Here is a 19,826-nt window from a genome sequence, read left to right as displayed (position 1 = left end):
ACAGTCAGCCCAAAACACTGCTCTGAAACTCATTGGGTATGTGAGATTCACCAGTCCAACGGTGGAAGATTCCTTTAAAGGGCGTTTTGATGTCAGTGGAGATGCTGCAGCTAATAAAATGGCGTATCTACATTTTCCCAAAGCGACAGAAGCTGAAGACAGTGCAGTGTATTTCTGTGCTGCTAGTGAAGCACAGTGTTTCACTATACCCTCTCTCCTCTACAAAAACCCTCTCTGATCCTCTCATATAATACTGACTACAGCTCTATACACCTGCACCTGTCTTCAACCACTTCAACAACACTTTGCTATGAACCATTAGATATCAGACAGATGGTAATGATACTGTTATAAGTGGCTAGTTTAGATGGTTTAGGTGCACTTCCTCAGTTCTCCACCAGGAGGGAGTGTTTCTCAACACACATTTAGAAAATGCTGTATTTTTTTTAGATATTTATTTTATTTCACCTTTTTTTAACCAGGTAGGCTAATTGAGAACAATATCTCATTTTCAACTGCGACCTGGCCAAAATAAGTTAAACATGGAATAAACAAGCGTACAGTCAATAACACAATAGAAAACAAAAGAAAGTGATGAAAACCTGCCTCAGAGCGCTCAGGACCTCAGACTGGGGAAAAAGTTTACCTTCCAACAGGACAATAACCCTAAGTGCTTCAATCTAGAAAGGGAGATATGAGTCTCCAGTTTCAGCGATTTTTGCCATTCGTTCCAGTCACTGGTAGCAGAGAACTGGAAGGAAAGGCGGCCATGACCATTTCGAAAGGCGGCCCTGACCATTTCGAATCCCACCTTACCTTCTTCGCTGTGCAATCCGGTTTCCGAGCTGGTCACGGGTGGACCTCAGCCATGCTCAAGGTCCTAAACGATATCATTACCACCATCGATAAAAGACAATGCAGCCATCTTCATCGACCTGGCCAAGGCTTTCGACTCTGTCAATCACCACATTCTTATTGGCAGACTCAACAGCCTTGGTATCTCAAATGACTGCCTCGGCTGGTTCACCAACTATTTCTCAGATAGGGTTCAATGTGTCAAATCGGAGGGCCTGTTGTCCGGACCTCTGGCAGTCTCTATGGGGGTGCCACAGGGTTCAATTCTCAGGCCAACTATTTTCTCTCTTATATCAATGATGTCGCTCTTGCTGCGGGTGATTCCTTGATCCACCTCTACGCAGACGACACCATTCTGTATACATCTGGCCCCTCTTTGGACACTGTGTTAACAAACCTCCAAACGAGCTTCAATGCCATACAACACTCCTTCCGTGGCCTCCAACTGCTCTGAAACGCGAGTAAATTTAAATGCATGCTCTTCAACCGATCTCTGCCCGCACCCGGTCGCCCGACTAGCATCACTACTCTGGACGGTTCTGACTTAGAATCTGTGGACAACTACAAATACCTAGGTGTCTGGCTAGACTTTAAACTCACCTTCCAGACTCATATTAAGCACCTCCAATCCAAAATTAAATCTAGAATCGGCTTCCTATTTCGCAACAAAGCCTCCTTCACTCATGCTGCCAAACATACCCACGTAAAATTGACAGTCCTACCAATCCTCAACTTCCGTGATGTGATTTACAAAAAAGCCTCCAACACTCCACTCAGCAAACTGTATGCAGTCTATCACAGGGCCATCCGTTTTGTCACCAAAGCCCCATATACCACCCACCACTGTGACCTGTATACTCTCGGCGGTTGGCCCTCGCTACATATTCGTTGCCAGACCCACTGGCTCCAGGTCATCTATAAGTCTTTGCTAGGTAAAGCTCCGCCTTATCTTAGCTCACTGGTCACCATAACAACACCAACCCATGGCACGCGCTCCAGCAGGTATATCCCACTGGTCATCCCTAAAGCTAACGCCTCCATTGGCCGCCTTTCCTTCCAGTTCTCTGCTGCCAATGACTGGAACGAATTGCAAAAACTCGCTGAAATTGGAAACTTGTATCTCCCTCACTAAAATTAAGCATAAGCTATCTGAGCAGGTTACCGATCGCTGCAGCAGTACTTAGCCCATCTGTAAAATAGCCCATCCAACTACCTACCTCATTCCCTTATTGGTTTTCTTTACTTTTCTGCTCTCTTGCACACCAGTATTTCCACTTGCACATCATCATCTGCACATCTATCACTCCAGTGTTAATCTGCTAAATTGTAAATACTTTGCTACTATTGGCCTATTTATTGCCTTACCTCCTTACTCCATTTGAACACACTGTATATAGATTTTTCTATTGTGTTATTGACTGTACTTTTGTTTATTCCATGTGTAACTTTGTGTTGTTTTCTGTCACACTGCTGTGATTTAGCTTGGCCAGGTCACAGCTGTAAATGAGAACTTGTTCTCACCTGGCCTACCTGGTTAAATAAAGGTGAAATAAAAAATAAATAAAAAATACTGAGAGAGACTTTACCACAATAACATAACATTCAAAATAGGTGAATATTTCCTTTAACCATCAATCAACTACCTCCAGATATCAGTGCATCAGATCTCCCTCTCTGCTCTATTAAACCCTGCTTCCTGTCCCACATAGACTCCTCCTGCAGGGTTCATCTCAGGTCTCTGATGTTTTAGATGTTCTCATAAGGAGGCAGCATCCCTCTATAAGATCACTGAGATGAGTTGATGAGAAGCCACCTCTAATTCATATGGAATGGTTTGTCTGTCTCATTCTTTCTGTCTCCTTAACAGTGAGTCAACATGATCAGAATTCTTATCTCCATCACCATGGGTTACACAGCCTGGGCTGCAGGTATTCAGATCATTGATTTCATCAACTAATAATATCCTAATTTGATTGGTTTTCATGTTTCAAGTGAATATGTTTCTCTATCTGTTGTTTCACCTCTCTCTCTCTCTCTCTCTCTCTCTCTCTCTCTCTCTCTCTCTCTCTCTCTCTTTCTCTCTCTTTTTCTATCTCTGCCTCTCTCTGTCTCTCTCTCTCTCTCCGTCTCTCTCACCAGGTTCCTCTCCGAGTAATCAGGTTCACCAGAGACCTGCAGCCCTGTACAAGAACCAGGGAGAGTCGGCTATGATGGAGTGTTCACATCGTATATCAGGCTACAATCGTATCCTCTGGTACAAGCAATCCAACGACAGAGAATTTGTGTTTTTAGGATACATGACAGCAAAAACTGGATTTCCTGAGGCTGGATTTGATATAGAAGGAGATGCTAGTGCAGGTGGTACCAGCACCTTAACCATCAAACAACTAACTCCAAATAGCAGTGCTGTGTATTACTGTGCTGCTAGTTTACACAGTGCATCAGATCTCCCTCTCTGCTCTACAAAAACCTCCTCCCTGGTGTACTGTAGACTAATCACACCTGTATTAACATCACACTGTATCTGACTCTGATTCAATGCCAAAACACTCACCAGCTGGTCTAATAGAAAGGGGAGGTTCCCTCTGATATACAGGAGACCATGATACAGTATGGTATGATATCATGTATTTCCTGTAGGTGGAGTTACAGCTCAACTAATCCATGTGGACTCACCAGACACAGTACCACAGTAAACTATGGTGTGTAGTAAGGAGTCTGAGAGTTGAAGATCCATGTCCTTTTGAAGGTTCATCTGGACTCAGTGTTGAACTAACAATCTTTCACTGTTGGATATTTTCTACCTATTAACCTGAATCTCTTGACTATTCTGGAATACAGATTAGATACTGTCTAAAATAATCTATAATTCCATATATTTCCTGAAAGACTACAGTAGTTATAACAAACAGGTCTCTCTCTCCTCTTCTGTAACAGGTGAACTGCTCTGTTCCAGCGTTCTTCAGTCTCCATCTTCAGTATTTCAGAGTTCTGGAGAAACTGCTGTGCTGTTCACACACTCTCCCCAGCTACAACACCATACTGTGGTATCAGCAGGTGGAACACACTCTCCCCAGCTACAACACCATACTGTGGTATCAGCAGGTGGAACACACTCTCCCCAGTTACAACACCATACTGTGGTATCAGCAGGTAGATCACACTCTCCCCAGCTACAACACCATACTGTGGTATCAGCAGGTGGAACACACTCTCCCCAGCTACAACACCATACTGTGGTATCAGCTGGTGGAACACACTCTCCCCAGCTACAACACCATACTGTGGTATCAGCAGGTAGAACACACTCTCCCCAGCTACAACACCATACTGTGGTATCAGCAGGTGGAACCCCATCTCCCCAGCTACAACACCATACTGTGGTATCAGCAGGTGGAACACACTCTCCCCAGCTACAACACCATACTGTGGTATCAGCAGGTGGAACCCCATCTCCCCAGCTACAACACCATACTGTGGTATCTGTTGGAACACACTCCATGATGGGGTAGACCTAGAGACTGAAGCTGCTCTGATTTCCCAGCTAGCAATGAGGAATCAGCCCAAGTGCAACGGCCAACGTCTTTCTACCAGAATTCACCCAACTTTGCCGGCATCTTACCAGAATCTCCCCAGAAGCGACACAAAACACATTTTAAAAAATGTGTACAATATTACTCGATTTAGTCATTTTAAATATTGCTATTTTGTACATACATATTATACTCATCCACAAAAAAAAACATTTTGTGTCTGGTGACCGTCTCAGCGTGCATGTGCCCAGCCCACCACAGGTGTCACGGTAGTGGACCAGGACATCCCTGCCGTCCAAACCCTCCAATAACTGGGCAAATTGTACGTATCCTCAAAGGTCACCCAGTCATGACTGGCACAGGTCTCGAACCAGCATCTGTAGCAACGAAGTTTGCACTACGATGCAGTGTCCTAGACCGCTGCACCACTCGGGAGGCTCCATCTGTAACGGATGTGAAACGGCTAACTTAGTTAGCGTGGGCGCTAACTAGCGTTTCAATCAGTGACGTCACTTGCTCTGAGACCTTGAAGTAGTAGTTCCCCTTGCTCTGCAAGGGCCGCGGCTTTTGTGGAGCGATGGGTAACGACGCTTCGTAGGAGTCAGTTGTTGATGTGTGCAGAAGGTCCCTGGTTCGCTCCCGGGTATGGGCGAGGGGACGGTCTAAATTTATACTGTTACATTGATGCTGTTGACCCGGATTACTGGTTGCTGCGGAAAAAAAGGAGGAAGGTCAAAAGGGGGGTGAGTGTAACGGATGTGAAACGGCTAGCTTAGTTAGCGTGGGCGCTAACTAGCGTTTCAATCAGTGACGTCACTTGCTCTGAGACCTTGAAGTAGTAGTTCCCCTTGCTCTGCAAGGGCCGCGGCTTTTGTGGAGCGATGGGTAACGATGCTTCGAGGGTGACTGTTGATGTGTGCAGAAGGTCCCTAGTTCGCGCCCGGGTATGGGCGAGGGGACGGTCTAAAATTATACTGTTACACATCCACAAAGTTCTTAATGTTTATCAATTGTCTTGCACAAAGTATCAAAATACTAAAATACTACACAGGACTCTTAAAGAATTGAATTTAAATGTTAATTGTAGTTTTTCTGCACAGAAACAATTTGAAAATATGGAAAAATAAATAATGAAATATTAATGATGTAAAGCAGCCCGTTTAATCATCTGCCAGAGTGAAGCCACAATCGGCCCAAGAACCAAGTAATACATTTGGGCCAGATAACTCACACCGGTATTGTCCCGAGCTCAATCCCCACATCCTAGCCGTAAGTAATACTGCCGAAGGCGGCCCAGACTCGGGCTACATGACGTCGGCCGAGTTTAACTCTCAGGCGGAATCGACCCAGATCCACTGTGCTAGCTGGGATATCTACCATGATGGGGTATACATAAGCATGAATTTCGTCAACAAGAAGTACAATTTTGCAGATAATAAACTTGATATCTCTAATATTGTATAGCTTAGGGATCGTGACAATACGTACTTTGAGGAAAATAGGACATTTTCTCGACTCATTTCCCGACTTTGAGAAGGGATTGTGTGATGGTTAGTTTAGCAACTGCGTGACGCAGCATGACAACATTTTATAAACTGGTCGATAATATGCTGGGTGGGGTGTTTTGTACACCAATGAGATTCCTGTCTCCTTTCTGTAATATATTTGGCAATGCTGTTTCAGCTGTTATACTTGTTTTAGATTATGTTTTAAATTGCATAGATCATAAATCTCAACGTACTGCCATATTTCTAGACTTTTCCAAGACATTCAACACCATTGAACATTCCCTACTCATTCAAAAACTGTCTGAAATGGGCCTGGACAATGAGTCTTGCAAATGGTTTAAGAACTATCTGACAGACAGGACACAATGTGTGCATTCTGATGGTATTGAGTCTAGTTTCCTGGATATTAGGTGTACCACAGGGGTCAGTATTGGGACCAGTTCTCTTTACTATTCATATGAATAATATTGGTCTTTGTATTAAATCCCTTGATATTTTTCTGTATGCAGATGATATGGTTATGTATGCCATAGCACTGATTGTTAATTAGGGCTAGGTGTCCCGCTAGCGTGCAATTCAAGTAAATATTTATAATATTAAACATTCATGAACATACAAGTGTCTTATATCATTTAAAAGCTTAACTTCTTGTTAATCTAACTGTATTGGCTTTACGGCGAAAGCATACCATGCGATTGTCTGAGGACGGCGCCCCACATTAACATATTTTTCAACCAGCACAGGCTTCACAAAATCACAAATAGTGATAAAATAAATCACTTACCTTTGAAGATCTTCCTCTTTTGCAATCCCAAGGGTCCTAGCTACAACCTGAGTGGTTTGTTTTGTTCGATAAAATCCATCTTTATATCCCAAAAAGTAAGTTTAGTTGGCACCATTGATTTCAGTAATGGTCAACAGACAGACAAAGGAGTCCAAAAAGCAACCACGAAAATTTGTCCAAACAAGTCAAACAATGTTTTTATTTATCTATCTAAAATGTTAATAAACTAAAACACGGAAAGAAGTATGTTCAATAGGAAAGGCATATTCATACGTGCTGCTCACACGCCAAAAGACTGATTTATTGAAATTCAGGAAACTAGACCCAAGCCCAGAGAGGTTTTAAGTTATTGCACAGAACAAAACGTGTAAGATCTCCAAAGCCTGTGTTAACTTCAGACCTTATATCCCAAAACCCCATTATTTCCCCCTTCATTTCTCCCATAGCAAGGGTCAACGAACCAGAGGTAGAAAATGCTGACTCATTTCCATCTCTTAGTACTACAAGCTGGCGAGCTCTATAGGATAGAATATAATCTGTAAAGAGCTGGTGGTCTCATCATGGACTGTAGGGGGACCTCTAACTTTAATAATGTGAATGTCTCTACAGTCTGAACCACTAATTAGCATGATGTATTCAGATCATCAGTCCCTCCCACTTCACTGACATGTTGAATATGGTGGAACCTGCCGTGGTCTACTGATTGTCATCTATTCATCTATGTGACACTCCTCTTGTTTTATATACATTGATACCAGACTCTTTCCAGCACTCTCACATATAACGTGATCAAACATGTTCACATTTCTCTTCTCTGTTACTGTCTCACTGCTCTGTGCTGCAGGTACAGTTTCATAATGTTTCATTTATTTAACCAGGAAAGTTAAGAACAAAATTCTTATTTACAATGAAGGACTTCTCTAGTTATAGATATTGATGTTTCCAAGCATATGTTCCTGAGTCTTGATGTATTCAGGTCTAACTGTACCTAACTCTATTGATTTCATTCTCACTGTGTCCTTACAGGTCTTGTTGAGTGGAGTGAAGTCACTCAGACACCCACCATACTCTGGGGACCGAAAGACAGTGATGCTCTGATGAACTGCAGTCACACTAAGGATTCTAGCTACTTCCAGATGTACTGGTACAGACAGCTTCCAGGAGAGGGAATGAAGCAGGTAGTCTTCATTACTCCCAGTTCTCAACCTGACTATTCAGGGGAATTCAGTAAAGACAAATACCCAACTGTTAAGGCTGTAGCTGAGAGTGGATCTTTCACAGTGAAGAAGTTGGAGACAGGAGACAGTGGAATGTACTTCTGTGCTGTGAGTCAACACAGTGATACAGACAACAAGTACAGCTGCACAAAAACCCCAGTATTTCAACAGGATGTAATATAATATGTAAAGAGATGGTCTCATCACATACTGTAGGGGGACCTCTAACTCTAGTTGTTCTAATGTCTGATGGTTTCATCACATACTGTAAGGGGACCTCTAACTCTAGTTCTTCTAATGTCTGATGGTCTCATCACATACTGTAGGGGGACCTCTAACTCTAGTTCTTCTAATGTCTGATGGTCTCATCACATACCATAGGGGGACCTCTAACTCTAGTTCTTCTAATGTCTGATGGTCTCATCACATACTGTAGGGGGACCTCTAACTCTAGTTGTTCTAATGTCTGATGGTCTAATCACATACTGTAGGGGGACCTCTAACTCTAGTTCTTCTAATGTCTGATGGTCTCATCACATACTGTAAGGGGACCTCTATCTCTAGTTGTTCTAATGTCTGATGGTCTCATCACATACTGTAGGGGGACCTCTAACTCTAGGTCTTCTAATGTCTGATGGTCTCATCACATACTGTAGGGGGACCTCTAACTCTAGTTCTTCTAATGTCTGATGGTCTCATCACATACTGTAGGGGGACCTCTATCTCTAGTTCTTCTAATGTCTGATGGTCTCATCACATACTGTAGGGGGACCTCTAACTCTAGTTCTTCTAATGTCTGAGGGTCTCATCACATACTGTAGGGGGACCTCTAACTCTAGTTGTTCTAATGTCTGATGGTCTCATCACATACTGTAGGGGGACCTCTAACTCTAGTTCTTCTAATGTCTGATGGTCTCATCACATACTGTAGGGGGACCTCTAACTCTAGGTCTTCTAATGTCTGAAGGTCTCATCACATACTGTAGGGGGACCTCTAACTCTAGTTCTTCTAATGTCTGAGGGTCTCATCACATACTGTAGGGGGACCTCTAACTCTAGTTGTTCTAATGTCTGATGGTCTCATCACATACTGTAGGGGGACCTCTAACTCTAGTTGTTCTAATGTCTGATGGTCTCATCACATACTGTAGGGGGACCTCTAACTCTAGTTGTTCTAATGTCTGATGGTCTCCTCACATACTGTAGGGGGATCTCTAACTCTAGTTCTTCTAATGTCTGATGGGTTCATTGTCATGATCATGTAATCAGTCATGTTCACAGTGAGGTCCTATGAGCAAGCTTTACAGTACAGGCTTCCTGACACTCCCTCTAACACTGTCACTATCCACCACCCTGAAGGAAACATGCTACTACAACAGCCAATCTCCTTTCACCTCAGAGCTTCACCCAGGAGACACTCATATCACATAATCATCGTCTTCCTCAGCATATTCATCATCTTCATCATTATCTTTTTCTTCATCAAGATGTTCAGAGTTCTGATTCACCTGGCAGCTCTACCACTCTGGGTGACAGGTATTAAATCACTTACGATGAGAAGCCTAACGCTACTACGAATGTCATCAAACTGAATAAAATATCCTTTCTCTACCTCTCTCCTGTCTCTCTCTCCCTTTCTCTCCCTCTCCTCTCTCTCTCCTCTCCTTTCTCTCTTTGTCCACAGGGCAGTTGTTTAGTAGCATGGTTCATCAGAGGCCTGTGGCACTAACAGAAGGACCTGGAGGAAACGTTCAACTCACCTGCAGCCATACGATCCCTAGCTACTACATGATACTATGGTACAAACAGTCAGCAGGAGACACTGCTATGAAACTCATTGGTTATGCATATACCAAGTCAATAACCATGGAGAAATCATTTGAAAAGCACTTCAATGTGAGTGGAGACGGTGGGAAAGAGGCTTATCTTCATCTAGTGAGTCTGAGAGGACCTGAACACAGTGCAGTTTATTACTGTGCAGCCAGCCAACACAGTGATGTAGACTTCCTCCTGTTCTCTACTAAAACCCTGTCTGATGGTAATATTAGACCACGGCTCAGAACACCTGCATCTGAGGTTTGACTTTGACTCAGTGCCAATGAATAAACACAGATGGATGATGGCATAAGGTGATATCTGTCCTGGTACAGTATACCAGTATTTACAGTTTAGTGTCATCACTCATTAATATAGATTATGCAATGTTACAATGTCAAATTCCATTACTCCGTTTCTATCTATATAAAAAGAGAAATCCTTTAATGATGTAGATACCGGTATGTTTCACAATACACCTTCAAGTTGAACCTGTAGGTGAACAAGGGATCTGTTTGTGTAACGGATGTGAAATGTTAGGTAGTTAGCGGTGCGCGCTAAATAGCATTTAAATCGGTGACGTCACTTGCTCTGAGACCTTGAAGTAGTAGTTCCCCTTGCTCTGCAAGGGCCGCGGCTTTTGTGGAGCGATGGGTAACGATGCTTCGAGGGTGACTGTTGTTGATGTGTGCAGAGGGTCCCTGGTTCGCGCCCGGGTTTGGGTGAGGGGACGGTCTAAAGTTATACTGTTACACTTGAATATCAGCACAAGTTCTGACGTCAAAGTGATGTAATTTCCTTCCCCTCCGGCAGCTCAGTTCAGCTCCCCTTTTCTATTGACTTATTCTCCTCTCCCCCCTATGGGCTCTGGTCTAAAGTAGTGCACTAGAAAGGGAATAGGGTGCCATTTGGGATACTGACATACATTTGACACTCCCACTAGATGACATGACATCTCTGACTATCTGAAAACCCTTTCTCCTTGTCCATGTGACTCTTCTCTACAGAACCATCAACATGATCAAGCTTCTCATACATGTAGCAACTCTACCACTATGGGTGACAGGTACTAAATCCCTCATGAAAGATAGATTTACTACTGAAATATATTGCTGTCAATATGCTGAGTAATACTGTATATTTCAGATGGTCTGTTTTCATCCACAGGGCTGTCACAAACAGACAAAGTTCACCAGACTCCTACTGCAATACTACAAGGACCTGAAGATAAAGTTAATCTCACCTGCAGCCACACTGATTCAAATTACAACATGATACTGTGGTACCAACAGTCAGCCCAAAACACTGCTCTGAAACTCATTGGGTATGTGTGGAACACCAGTCCAACGGTGGAAGATTCCTTTAAAGGGCGTTTTGATGTCAGTGGAGATGCTGCAGCTAATAAAATGGCGTATCTACATTTTCCCAAAGTGACAGAAGCTGAAGACAGTGCAGTGTATTTCTGTGCTGCTAGTGAAGCACAGTGTTTCACTATACCCTCTCTCCTCTACAAAAACCCTCTCTGATCCTCTCACATAATACTGACTACAGCTCTATACACCTGCACCTGTCTTCAACCACTTCAACAACACTTTGCTATGAACCATTTGATATCAGACAGATGTTAATGATACTGTTATAAGTGACTAGTTTAGATGGTTTAGATGCACTTCCTCAGTTCTCCACCAGGAGGGAGTGTTTCTCAACACACATTTAGAAGATGCTGTATCGTGGCACTATATGGGCCCCGGTCAAAGGGGGCTCTAGGGGGCCTGGGACAGGGAATGGTACGGGAGGGCCCTAGGGGGCCTGGGACAGGGCCGATGGTACGGGAGGGCCCTAGGGGGCCTGGGACAGGGCCGATGGTACGGGAGGGCCCTAGGGGGCCTGGGACAGGGCCGGTGGTACGGGAGGGCCCTAGGGGGCCTGGGACAGGACCGGTGGTACGGGAGGTTCCTAGGGGGCCTGGGACAGGGCCAGTGGTACGGGAGGGCCCTAGGGGGCCTGGGACAGGGCCGGTGGTACGGGAGGGCCCTAGGGGGACGGGGACAGGGAATGGTACGGGAGGGCCCTAGGGGGCCTGGGACAGGGCCGGTGGTACGGGAGGGCCCTAGGGGGCCTGGGACAGGGAATGGTACGGGAGGGCCCTAGGGGGCCTGGGACAGGGCCGGTGGTACGGGAGGGCCCTAGGGGGCCTGGGACAGGGCCGGTGGTACGGGAGGGCCCTAGGGGGCCTGGGACAGGGCCGGTGGTACGGGAGGGCCCTTGGCGGCCTGGGCCTGGTGACCCTCTGTCTCTGTATATGTAGACCATGTATCTGATTCTGTCTGGACAAAAAGTAAATAGTGTAAGGCGTGTGATACATTCTCTGTCCAGACATCATCAGATACAAGGGCTACATACTGTATTGAGTGACTGAGCATGGGATACAACTCACCACTATAACTGTTCCTCTGTCTGGAGATACAACTCACCACTAGAACTGTTCCTCTGTCTGGAGATACAACTCACCACTATAACTGTTCCTCTGTCTGGAGATACAACTCACCACTATAACTGTTCCTCTGGAGATACAACTCACCACTAGAACTGTTCCTCTGTCTGGAGATACAACTCACCAGTATAACTGTCCCTCTGTCTGGAGATACAACTCATCACTATAACTGTTCCTCTGGAGATACAACTCACCACTATAACTGTTCCTCTGTCTGGAGATACAACTGACCACTATAACTGTTCCTCTGGAGATACAACTCACCACTATAACTGTCCCTCTGTCTGGAGATACAACTCACCACTATAACTGTTCCTCTGTCTGGAGATACAACTCACCAGTATAACTGTCCCTCTGTCTGGAGATACAACTCACCACTATAACTGTTCCTCTGGAGATACAACTCACCACTATAACTGTTCCTCTGTCTGGAGATACAACTCACCACTATAACTGTTCCTCTGGTGATACAACTCACCACTATAACTGTCCCTCTGTCTGGAGATACAACTCACCACTATAACTGTTCCTCTGGAGATACAACTCACCACTATAACTGTTCCTCTGGAGATACAACTCACCAATATGACTGTTCCTCTGTCTGGAGATACAACTCACCACTATAACTGTTCCTCTGGAGATACAACTCACCACTATAACTGTTCCTCTGTCTGGAGATACAACTCACCACTATAACTGTTCCACTTGAGATACAACTCACCACTATAACTGTTCCTCTGTCTGGAGATACAACTCACCACTATAACTGTTCCTCTGTCTGGAGATACAACTCACCACTATAACTGTTCCTCTGTCTGGAGATACAACTCACCACTATAACTGTTCCTCTGGAGATACAACTCACCACTATAACTGTCCCTCTGTCTGGAGATACAACTCACCACTATAACTGTTCCTCAGAAGATACAACTCACCACTATAACTGTTCCTCTGGAGATACAACTCACCACTATAACTGTTCCTCTGTCTGGAGATACAACTCACCAGTATAACTGTCCCTCTGTCTGGAGATACAACTCACCACTATAACTGTTCCTCTGGAGATACAACTCACCACTATAACTGTTCCTCTGTCTGGAGATACAACTCACCACTATAACTGTTCCTCTGGAGATACAACTCACCACTATAACTGTCCCTCTGTCTGGAGATACAACTCACCACTATAACTGTTCCTCTGGAGATACAACTCACCACTATAACTGTTCCTCTGGAGATACAACTCACCAATATGACTGTTCCTCTGTCTGGAGATACAACTCACCACTATAACTGTTCCTCTGGAGATACAACTCACCACTATAACTGTTCCTCTGTCTGGAGATACAACTCACCACTATAACTGTTCCACTTGAGATACAACTCACCACTATAACTGTTCCTCTGTCTGGAGATACAACTCACCACTATAACTGTTCCTCTGTCTGGAGATACAACTCACCACTATAACTGTTCCTCTGTCTGGAGATACAACTCACAACTATAACTGTTCCTCTGGAGATACAACTCACCACTATAACTGTCCCTCTGTCTGGAGATACAACTCACCACTATAACTGTTCCTCAGAAGATACAACTCACCACTATAACTGTTACTCTGGAGATACAACTCACCACTATAACTGTTCCTCTGGAGATACAACTCACCACTATAACTGTTCCTCTGTCTGGACATATACAATAATTGTAAAAATATAGACCTAAAATTGGCAAGGTATAATTGACTAGAAAAACAACTTAACTTAAAGGGAAAATGAATAATAACTTAAAGATATAATCCACCCAAAACCACATAGACTCCTCCTGCAGGGTTCATCTCAGGTCTCTGATGTTTTAGATGTTCTCATGAGGAGGCAGCATCCCTCTCTCTATAAGATCACTGAGATGAGTTGATGAGAAGCCTCCTCTAATTCATGTGGAGTGGTTTGTCTGTCTCATTCTTTCTGTTTCCTTAACAGTGAGTCAACATGATCAGAATTATTATCTCCATCACCATGGGTTACACAGCCTGGGCTGCAGGTATTCAGATCATTGATTTCATCAACTAATAATATCCTCATTTGATTGGTTTTCATGTTTCAAGTGAATATGTTTCTCTATCTGTTGTTTCACCTCTCTCTCTCTCTCTCTCTCTCTCTCTCTCTCTCTCTCTCTCTCTCTCTCTCTGTCTCTCTCTCCAGTTTCTTCTCTCAGTAACCAGGTTCACCAAACACCTGCAGCCCTGTACAAGAACCAGGGAGAGTTGGCTAAGATGGAGTGTTCACATAGTATATCAAACTATAATCGTATCCTCTGGTACAAGCAGTCCATGACAGAGAATTAGTGCTATTAGGATACATGACAGCGAAAACTGCATTTCCTGAGGCTGGATTTGATATAGAAGGAGATGCTAATGCAGGTGGTACCAGCACCTTAACCATCAAACAACTAACTCCAAATAGCAGTGCTGTGTATTACTGTGCTGCTAGTTTACACAGTGCATCAGATATCCCTCTCTGCTCTACAAAAACCTCCTCCCTGGTGTACTGTAGACTAATCACACTGTATCTGACTCTGATTCAATGCCAAAACACTCACCAGCTGGTCTAACAGAAAGGGGAGGTTCCATCTGATATACAGGAGACCATGATACAGTATGGTATGATATCATGTCTTTCCTGTAGGTGGAGTTACAGCTCAACTAATCCATGTGGACTCACCAGACACAGTACCACAGTAAACTATGGTGTGTAGTAAGGAGTCTGAGAGTTGAAGATCCATGTCCTTTTGAAGGTTCATCTGGACTCAGTGTTGAACTAACAATCTTTGTTGGATATTTTCTATCTATTAACCTGAATCTCTTGATTATTATTGGTCACAGATTAGATAATGTCCAAAATAATCTATAATTCCATACATTTCCTGAATGACTACAGTAGTTATAACAAACAGGTCTCTCTCTCCTCTTCTGTAACAGGTGAACTGCTTTTAATGAATTTATTTGCAAATTCTGGTGGAAAATAAGTATTTGGTCAATAACAAACAAGCAAGATTTCTGGCTCTCACAGACCTGTAAATTCTTCTTTAAGAGGGTCCTCTGTCCTCCACTCGTTACCTGTATTCATGGCACCTGTTTGAACTTGTTATCAGTATAAAAGACACCTGTCCACAACCTCAAACAGTCACACTCCAAACTCCACTTTGGCCAAGACCAAAGAGCTGTCAAAGGACAGCAAAAACAAAATTGTAGACCTGCACCAGGCTGGGAAGACTGAATCTGCAATAGGTAAGCAGCTTGGTTTGAAGAAATCAAATGTGGGAGCAAATATTAGGAAATGGAAGACATACAAGACCACTGATAATCTCCCTCGATCTGGGGCTCCACGCAAGATCTCACCCCGGGGGGTCAAAATTATCACAAGAATGGTGAGCAAAAATCCCAGAACTACACGAGGGGACCTAGTGAATGACCTGCAGAGAGCTGGGACCAAAGTAACAAAGCCTACCGTCAGTAACACACTACGCCGCCAGGGACTCAAATCCTGCAGTGCCAGACGTGTCCCCCTGCTTAAGCCAGTACATGCCCAGGCCCGTCTGAAGTTTGCTAGAGAGCATTTGGATGATCCAGAAGAAGATTGTGAGAATGTCATATGGTCAGATGAAACCAAAATATAACTTTTTGTTAAAAACTCAACTCGTCGTGTTTGGAGGACAAAGAATGCTGAGTTGCATCCAAAGAACACCATACCTACTGTGAAGCATGGGGGTGGAAACATCATGCTTTGGGGCTGTTTCTCTGCAAAGGGACCAGGATGACTGATCCATGTAAAGGAAAGAATGAATGGGGCCATGTATCGTGAGATTTTGAGTGAAAACCTCCTTCCATCAGCAAGGGCATTGAAGATGAAACGTGGCTGGGTCTTTCAGCATGACAATGATCCCAAACACACCGCCTGGGCAACGAAGGAGTGGCTTTGTAAAAAGCATTTCAAGGTCCTGGAGTGGCCTAGCCAGTTTCCAGATCTCAACCCCAAAACATCACTGCTCTAGAGGAGATCTGCATGGTGGAATGGGCCAAAATACCAGCAACAGTGTGTGAAAACCTTGCGAAGACTTACAGAAAACGTTTGACCTCTGTCATTGCCAGCAAAGGGTATATAACAAAGTATTGAGATAAACTTTTGTTATTGACCAAGTACTTATTTTCCACCATAATTTGTAAATAAATTAATTAAAAAATCCTACAACGTGATTTTCTAGATTTTTTTCTCAATTTGTCTGTCATAGTTGAAGTGTACCTATGATGAAAATGACAGGCCTCTCTCATCTTTTTAAGTGGGAGAACTTGCACAATTGGTGGCTGACTAAATATTTTTGGCCCCACTGTATCCTGAATGACTACAGTAGTTATAACAAACAGGTCTCTCTCTCCTCTTCTGTAACAGGTGAACGGCTCTGTTCCAGCGTTCCTCAGTCTCCATCTTCAGTATTTCAGAGTTCTGGAGAAACTGCGGTCCTGTTCACACACTCTCCCCAGCTACAACACCATACTGTGGTATCAGCAGGTGGAACACACTAGACATATTTCTAGACTATATTGAAATTGGAGGGCGCGCAATTCAAGTAAATATTTATGATATTAAACATTCATGAACATACAAGTGTCTTATATCATTTAAAAGCTTAACTTATTGTTAATCTAACTGTATTGTCAGATTCCAAAAAGGCTTTATGGCGAAAGCATACCATGCGATTGTCTGAGGACGGCGCCCCACATTAACATATTTTTCAACCAGCACAGGCTTCACAAAATTACAAATAGTGATAAAATAAATCACTTACTTTTGAAGATCTTCCTCTTTTGCAATCCCAAGGGACCCAGCTACAACCTGAGTGGTTCGTTTTGTTCGATAAAATCCATCTTTATATCCCAAAAAGTAAGTTTAGTTGGCACCATTGATTTCAGTAATGCTCAACAGACAGACAAAGGAGTCCAAAAAGCAACCACTAAAATTCGTCCAAACAAGTCAAACAATGTTTTTATTTATCTATCTAAAATGTTAATAAACTAAAATACGGAAAGAAGTATGTTCAATAGGAAAGGCAAATTCATACGTGCGCGCCATCTGCTCACACGCCAAAAGACTGATTTATTGAAATTCAGGAAACTAGACCCTAGCCCAGAGAGGTTTTAAGTTATTGCACAGAACAAAATGTAAGATCTACAAAGCCTTTGTTAACTTCAGACCTTATATCCCAAAACCCCATTATTTCCCCCCTTCATTTCTCCCATAGCAATGGTCAACAAACCAGAGGTAGAAAATGCTGACTCATTTCCATCTCTTAGTACTACAAGCTGGCGAGCTCTATAGGATAGAATATAATATGTAAAGAGCTGATGGTCTCATCATGGACTGTAGGGGGACCTCTAACTTTAATAATGTGAATGTCTCTACAGTCTGAACCACTAATTAGCATGATGTATTCAGATCATCAGTCCCTCCCACTTCACTGACATGTTGAATATGGTGGAACCTGCCGTGGTCTACTGATTGTCATCTATTCATCTATGTGACACTCCTCTTGTTTTATATACATTGATACCAGACTCTTTCCAGCACTCTCACATATAACGTGATCAAACATGTTCACATTTCTCTTCACTGTTACTGTCTCACTGCTCTGTGCTGCAGGTACAGTTTCATAATGTTTCATTTATTTAACCAGGAAAGTTAAGAACAAAATTATTATTTACAATAACTACTCTAGTTATATATATTGATGTTTCCAAGCATATGTTCCTGAGTCTTGATGTATTCAGGTCTAACTGTACCTAACTCTATTGATTTCATTCTCAATGTGTCCTTACAGGTCTTGTTGAGGGGAGTGAAGTCACTCAGACACCCACCATACTCTGGGGACCGAAAGACAGTGATGCTCCGATTAACTGCAGTCACTCTAAGGATTCTAGCTACTACCAGATGTACTGGTACAGACAGCTTCCAGGAGAGGGAATGAAGCTGGTAGTTTACACAAGTACTTATAACATACCAGACTATGGAGCCTTCAGTGAAGACAAATATCCAAAAGTTAAAACTACAGCTAAGAGTGGATCTTTCACAGTGAAGAAGTTGGAGACAGGAGACAACGGCATGTACTTCTGTGCTGTGAGTCAACACAGTGATACAGACAACAAGTACAGCTGCACACAAACCCCAGTATTTCAATAGGATGTAATATAACATATATAGAGATAGTCTCATCACATACTGTAGGGAACCTCTAACTCTAGTTCTTCTAATGTCTGATGGTCTCCTCACATAGTGTAGGGGGACCTCTAACTCTAGTTCTTCTAATGTCTGATGGTTTCACCACATACTGTAGGGGGACCTCTAACTCTAGTTCTTCTAATGTCTGATGGGTTCATTGTCATGATCATGTAATCAGTCATGTTCACAGTGAGGTCCTATGAGCAAGCTTTACAGTACAGGCTTCCTGACACTCCCTCTAACACTGTCACTATCCACCACCCTGAAGGAAACATGCTACTACAACAGCCAATCTCCTTTCACCTCAGCGCTTCACCCAGGAGACACTCATATCACATCCTCATCATCATCGTCTTCCTCAGCATATTCATCATCTTCGTCGTTATCTTTTTCTTCATCATGATGTTCAGAGTTCTGATTCACCTGGCAGCTCTACCACTCTGGGTGACAGGTATTAAATCACTTACGATGAGAAGCATAACGATACTACGAATGTCATCAAACTGAATAAAATATCCTTTCTCTTGCTCCATCTTTCTCATCTTCTCTCCTCTCTCCGTCTCTCCTCTCTTTCTCTGTCACCTTCTCTCCTCTCTCCGTCTCTTCTCTCTTTCTCTGTCACCTTCTCTCCCCTCTCTCTCCCTCCCTCGCTGTGTCCACAGGGCAGTTGTTTAGTAGCATGGTTCATCAGAGGCCTGTGGCACTAACAGAAGGTCCTGGAGGAGACGTTCAACTCACCTGCAGCCATACGATCCCTAACTACTACGTGATACTATGGTACAAACAGTCAGCAGGAGACACTGCTATGAAACTCATTGGTTATGCAAATTACAAGTCAATAACCATGGAGAAATCATTTGAAAAGCACTTCAATGTGAGTGGAGACGGTGGGAAAGAGGCTTATCTTCATCTAGTGAGTCTGAGAGGACCTGAACACAGTGCAGTTTATTACTGTGCAGCCAGCCAACACAGTGATGTAGCCTTCCTCCTGTTCTCTACTAAAACCCTGTCTGATGGTAATATTAGACCACGGCTCAGAACACCTGCATCTGAGGTTTGACTTTGACTCAGGGCCAATGAATAAACACAGATGGATGATGGCATAAGGTGATATCTGTCCTGGTACAGTATACCAGTATCTACAGTTTACTGTCACCACTCATTAACATACATTATGCAATGTTACAATGTCAAATTCCATTACTCCATTTCTATCTATATAAAAATACAAATCCTTTAATGATGTAGATACCGGTATGTTCCACAATACACCTTTAAGTTGAACAGGAGACCTGTAGGTGAACAAGGGATCTGCTTGAATATCAACACAAGTTCTGACGTCAAAGTGATG

This window comes from Oncorhynchus mykiss, chromosome 25, assembly GCF_013265735.2.
Source record: "Oncorhynchus mykiss isolate Arlee chromosome 25, USDA_OmykA_1.1, whole genome shotgun sequence".
NCBI lineage: Eukaryota > Metazoa > Chordata > Actinopteri > Salmoniformes > Salmonidae > Oncorhynchus > Oncorhynchus mykiss.
Note: the sequence above shows the minus strand (reverse complement) of the source record.